This window comes from Alligator mississippiensis, chromosome 2, assembly GCF_030867095.1.
Source record: "Alligator mississippiensis isolate rAllMis1 chromosome 2, rAllMis1, whole genome shotgun sequence".
In the NCBI taxonomy this organism is placed as follows: domain Eukaryota; kingdom Metazoa; phylum Chordata; order Crocodylia; family Alligatoridae; genus Alligator; species Alligator mississippiensis.
The window spans coordinates 91,475,957-91,482,048 of record NC_081825.1 but is presented as its reverse complement, the minus strand read 5'-3'; the positions used below and the strand labels follow the sequence as shown (position 1 = coordinate 91,482,048).

At 41.9% G+C, this 6,092-nt stretch overlaps 1 long non-coding RNA gene across 1 annotated transcript; it reads right to left on the bottom strand.

Annotated features, from left to right (window-relative positions):
• Nucleotides 1–1,559: 1,559 nt before the first annotated feature.
• On the bottom strand, nt 1,560–4,531 carry LOC109281639 (uncharacterized). The gene is made up of 3 exons (XR_002088357.2): nt 4,310–4,531; nt 2,898–3,082; nt 1,560–2,657 (listed from the first exon to the last, which is right to left on the bottom strand). It is a non-coding gene; the product is annotated as an uncharacterized LOC109281639 (long non-coding RNA).
• Between the last annotated feature and the right edge of the window lie 1,561 nt (nt 4,532–6,092).

Here is a 6,092-nt window from a genome sequence, read left to right as displayed (position 1 = left end):
TTCCAAGGGAAGTGGTGCTCGCTCCTACCCTGGGGGTCTTCAAAAAGAGGCTAGACAATCACCTAGCTGGGGTCGTTTGACCACAGCATCCTTTCCTGCCCAGGGCAGGGGGTCGGACTTGATGATCTGCTCAGGTCCTTCCCAACCCTACCAACTATGAAACTATAGAAGTCTTCATCATCTAACTGAAAATATTGTAATGGAAATGTCCTAATACTCGAGTTATTTAAATAGATGGTCCATTTAAAGGGGTGGGAAAAACAAGGACTGAGCCCTGACCATTCAAAAAGAAGCTCTACTGTGTCATGAAGGAACATAAGCTAATTGAAAGCTGGACCTCTTAATTCTACAAACAGGCCTTTAGCACTCATTAAACCTTGTCCTGGGACAAGCATATATGTATGCAATGTAAGCTTTGAACTGTTGACCACAGTGGATGCAAATCACACTGTTAGAATCTGAATACATATGCTCAGAGCAGAGAGTTTGGAATATTTCTATATGGCACAGTATAATATTTCTATATGGCACATGATGCTACACCAGAACTGATAAGCCCTACTTCTCAGCAGAGGTAATTAGCCTGGGCATAGCATCATGCTAATGCGGTTAAATGGGCTAAGTACAGACATTCAAAGAGCCCAAGGAATAATTGATCTAACCTACACGGGTTTCTGTAAGCGGCCCAGGTTAGATCAGGTGCAAACAAAACACATTCACCCTTTGGCAGGGCACATAGGCTGCCTGCACTAGCCAAGGCCAGCAGGTTGGGGAAATTCCTGAATACCTCCCAGCAGGCCCCATAGGCTCCCTGGGCTACCAGAGACTGCTGAGCGCAGCCAAACTGCCAGGCCACCCCTGGCTGGCTGCCAGGTGAAGGTGAGCCTGCCTGCAACAACCCCCTGCCACATCACCACAGAAGTATAAAACAAATAGATATATTCAAGAAGGTCCAGAGGAGGGCCACTCATAGTTAGGGGCTTACAGGACAAACTCTATGAGGAGAGACTGAGGGACCTGGACCTCCACAAGAGAAGAATGAGAGGTGATCTTGTGGACGCCTACATATTCATGAGGGGGCTGCAGCAAGGGATCAGAGATGCTCTGTTCACCAGGGCACCTCTTGGGGTAACAAGGAACAATGGTCACAAACTGACAGAGAGCAGACTTAAGCTAGATATCAGGAAAAACTTCTTCATGGGAAGGGTGGCCAAAATTTGGAATGGGCTTCCAAGGGAGGTGGTGCTCTCCCCTACCTTGGGGGTCTTCAAGAGAAGGCTGGATAGGCATCTGGCTAGGGTCATCTGACCCCAGCACTCTTTCCTGCCTAGGCAGGGGGTTGGACTCGATGATCTGTTGAGGTCCCTTCTGACCCTAGCATCTATGAACCTATGAAAATATTATAGAAGCAACTCTGCCAATAATGCTGCCCCACCCTAGTCACACTGTGCCCAGGGCACTCGGGTGTCTGTTTTTTCCCCAGATCCAACTTGCATGACAGAAAAAACGGGTGCCATTCTGTTTATAAAGGTTCCTTGTTTTGGGGTGACTTTGTATTCATGGACCAACACCAGCCATTTTTACATGTTCATCCTTTGAGGGGGCAGGCCAAGAGGTACTCTAACCTTAAGATAATACTGTAAAGTGCCAAGTGTCAACTCCTGCTGCCTTCTGTTGGGCATTAATCCCCTTTTGTCTTCCTCACTTCAATATGGTCAATAACAAATGCTTCTCTTTCTGCTGTTTTGCATTGCTTGGATTTATTAAATTGTACCTAGTCAAAGGAAAATTGATGGTGAACAATCAGATTCAGGAATCATATTTTGAGGAGCAGCCTGTTCCTCTGTCTACTATTTTCTTTTCTTTATAGCAACTCATCTTGGTTGCTTTGTTTTGTTATTTTAACTTGGCTAAAGAGAGAAGAGAGAAAATAGATGAACTTTTCTCATAATAATGTAAGGTTGGAAAGAAACTCAAGGGGTCATCTTGTCCATCCCCAATATCCCTAAGGCATGATTAAGTTTACCTAGACACTCCTTGCTATATGTTCATCCTGACCTGTTCTTAAAAGTCTCCAATGACAAGGGATTCAAGAGACTTCCAGGTAGACTGCTAGAAAGATTATCCTCCTATCTAACTAAAATCTCTCATTTCAAAGTAAATCCATAATCCTATCTCTGATCATCATCATCTATTTCTTATAATCTTTTCCATATTGGAAAACCGATCTGCACTCGGTTTTCTCTTTTCTAGGGGAAACTAAATAAATTATTTCAATCTTTCATAAAAGACCTTAGTCTCAAAACCTCTTATCATTCTTCATGCTCATTGCTATATTCTTTCTAGCTCCTTTCATTTAAAATGTGGTGCTCAAAACTGGATACCAACTGAGGCCCTCCAAGTGCCATGTAGAGCAAAATAATTTCCTCCTTTGTCTTTATTTCCTCTTGCTGATGAATTGCAGATGTACCCCTCTCGTTGTGGCACAAACTAGGAACATCACTATGGCATCATTCTTCTTGCATTAAAAATGAACCTTGTCCAAACTTTGTGTACCTGCACCTTAATTATTTGAAACTTTGTGAAACAGGTAAACTTCCCGTTGTCTCTGGATTGTTTTATACTTTAAATCTGTTAATTCCATCTCTCTCCTATACCTGTTGGTGAAATAAAAGTTTATTACTAACTTTGCTGGGCATAACAGTGACTAAATATAACAAAGAGTTTAAAATGATGGGGTACAGGATCATATAAAATGGTACAGGATCAAGAAGCTATGTACAAATGGGGCCCCATAAACAATAGTAAAACTGATTTTAGCAGTCTGATCATGAGCCTAACTATGTCTTATTGGCAACGGTAGAAAGCAGTATAACCTGTGAGTAATAAAATATTACCTCTTGTCATGCCTATTTCAAAGTTGAGATTTATATGATGTCAAGAATACTATTGCCCAGACATGTTCTGGAATCATTTATCGTTGTTCCATGCTGTGGAATTGCTTGTCATCTATTATTTATGAGTCTTGAAGGACAAAGGAATATCTTCATAAGATTTGTTTGTTTGTTTTTATGTTTTCCAACTGTAGAGGTAAAAAAGGAATTTTACAATATTTAAGGGAGACCTCTGATCTCAATATGCATGAACTATTTGTCCATCCTGTCTTGGTGATTATGTATGAGTTATTGAGGGGTTGGTTTGTTTGTTTTTTGATTGGGTTAAAATCAGCTTAAGAACCCACTATGTTTTGGAGATGATTGGTATAAAGCTCAAATAATGGCAGAGACACAGAGAGGCACTACTAACCCAAGCAGAGTGCACTTCAAACCCTAATACAGGTTAAAGAACCTGGAGGGTTGACCTAATTTGTGCTCATGTTCTAGTACTCTAATTCTACTCTTGTTGCTTGATTCAATCACTAGAGCTTCCATATGACCACAGGAAAGTAGGGCTGGAAGGGACATGACAAAGTCATCTAGTCCAGCCCCTGCTCAAGGCAAGATTATCCCTCACTAAACCATCCCAACCAAATGTTTATCTAAGCTGCTCTTGAAAATTTTGAGGAATGGAGATTCAAAACTTCTCTAGGTAGCCTGTTCCAATGCTTAAACACCCTCAATCAGGAAGTTCTTCCTCATTTCAAATCCAAAATTATGGTATTTATGGTGATGTGGTTTTGCTGTTTCAATGGATATCACTTTTTAAGGAAAAATGGCATTGGTCTTGGAAGGGAAAAAAATGTTCTACTACTTTTACTGGTTCTATCCATCTTTACAGGATTATGCCCAGAATAAGACTAAGCCTAGCAATCACAGTTAGCTTCTGTTAAAATCAAGATACATGTGCTTAGTGTTATCAGATTTTTGTTGTATGACATACTGTTAAATTGTACATAAAGTACAGCAAGGCAAAGCATGTTCATTCCATAAGAGTGGAAGTGGTAAAAAAAAATGAGTTGGTAAAACATTTTTTTCTAAAGCAACATTTAAGGAAAACATGTTGACATTATTGAAACTCTTCTCTTCTAAAAATATTCTCTTTTTCCAAATTTGTTACTGAAAAGTTTACCAAACGTTATCCAAAATTACCATTTCCTGACAACTATTTTCCACTGCAATATTGATATACAACCAAGAAAATATGTGCATGCTGCATTAGTTCTTGAGAAGCTCCTACTAAGTCATCCATTACCAATGAGCTCAACTAATTCTGAGGGCTATATTATCTTCTGGATTTCACATATGCAATGTACAGGATCCCTGAGTGAATCAGTCCAAAGGAATAATGTCCTTTGCCATCGATGACTTACTGTGACTCAGGCTTTGTCTCCCCACGCTCAGCTTCCTGAAGTCCTGAGCAGACAGCCACTGCCACCGCCGACACACCAGCTCCACATCGTCCCACTCATGCCTGGTGCTGGATGGTGGCAAAGGTGCGAATTAAAGCAAAAAGAGAGGTGGTGGTGCTGGTGCTGCTGCAGCTGCAGGGGAGACTTTAAGAGTGAATGTATTCAGAGTTTTTCTGGCCAAACTTTTAGCATAGGGTGGGCTTTACATTAATTTACTCATCGAATTAACATGATCAAAATTCTTATTCTTAATGCAAACTTTCAGTTAATTCTATTCTTTAACATATGAATTAAATTGGACAACACGTTTTCCTGTCAGATGATGGATTTCCACCTCAGCTATTCAAGTCAGGCATCACTGGTTTCTCATGATTCTTAAAAAACAAAAGTTCTATCCTCTGTTTTGTTTCAGAATCACTGGGTAGGTTGGTAGCACAGAGGATAGTTTTGAGGAAGAAATAAAAAAATCAGATTTAGAATGCTCTGGCCTATTTAAGTTTTGATTCAAATCTCATTAAGGCCAATGGCAAGACTTCAGTTGAGCTTGAATCTCTGTACCTGAGTTATGAAAGACATTAATCTCTTGCATTTGCAAATGCATCTCCCATAGAAAGCAATGTCTAGGAATTTACAGGATATTTATATAAGTTTCCTTTAGCCTGTGTCTGAAAATACAGCTATTTATGGGCTAGGACCTATCAGTCATTTTGTACCAACACTAAGAGTTTCCTAGGAGCAGTGAAAGTTATTTTTGTAAACTGTTCCTGTAGGGCTAACTATAACAGTTAGAGTGTAATTACCAGAAAATCATTTTCTGAAATGTTGATACTCCCACAAAAATATGGGCCCAACCTTAGGTGAACTCCTGTTGCTGATTAATGAGCATTTGATACTAATTTTAAAAAGGAGCAGGTCTGTTGCTTTATCATCTGTGTGCCTACAAGTATTCAGATATCAGTTTGATATATCACCAAAATGTGTCCGTTAATATCCCTATTTCTGTAATGTGTATGGTAAAGTTAAGGTTATGATTCTGAGCTATAATCAAAGAATTGTTTTATTTATACTAATCTAGGCTCAAATTACCCCCCTTTTAAACTGCTGTTTGACACTGAAGAGATTACTGTAATGATTATCAGGCCTTCAGCCTTGAACCCAGAACCTTGGCCTGACCAGCACAACCACCTGCACCAACACACCACCCCATTGCTGTTTCTGACTGCTGGATGGGGTCTGCCTAAAGCAGTCTTGTCCAACATATGGCCCGTGGGCCACCATGAGGTCCAACAAGCCATTTTCTGAGGCCCGAGGTGCTGTGATGGGAAATGCTGTTTACTTTTGTTCCCACCCCTTGTCCCTCCCACAGCTCCTCAGCAGCTTCCTAATGGCTGCTGAAGGGCTGGGGAAGGGACAAGGTTCCCATACACACCGCGTCAGCTTGACGTTGCCAACGTGATGCAGCTCCTCCTCTCCCCCCTCATTTCACGGTGTCCTTACCTAGCCCCGCCCCTCTCTTCCTCATTTGAATGCCAGCTCCTCCCCTCTTCCTCATTGCAGGGTTTCCCTTCCTAGCCCTGCCCCTCCCTTCCTCATTTGCATGCCGGCCCTTCCCTGCACCAGTCCCTGCCACCCGTGCGGGCTGGAGCAGGTTGAGGTGCACCGGGCGGGCGGGCGCTGGGGGTGCAGATGCTGGCTCGGAGGGATGCTGTGGCTGGGCCTGCGGGAGATGCTGCTGCTGCTGCTG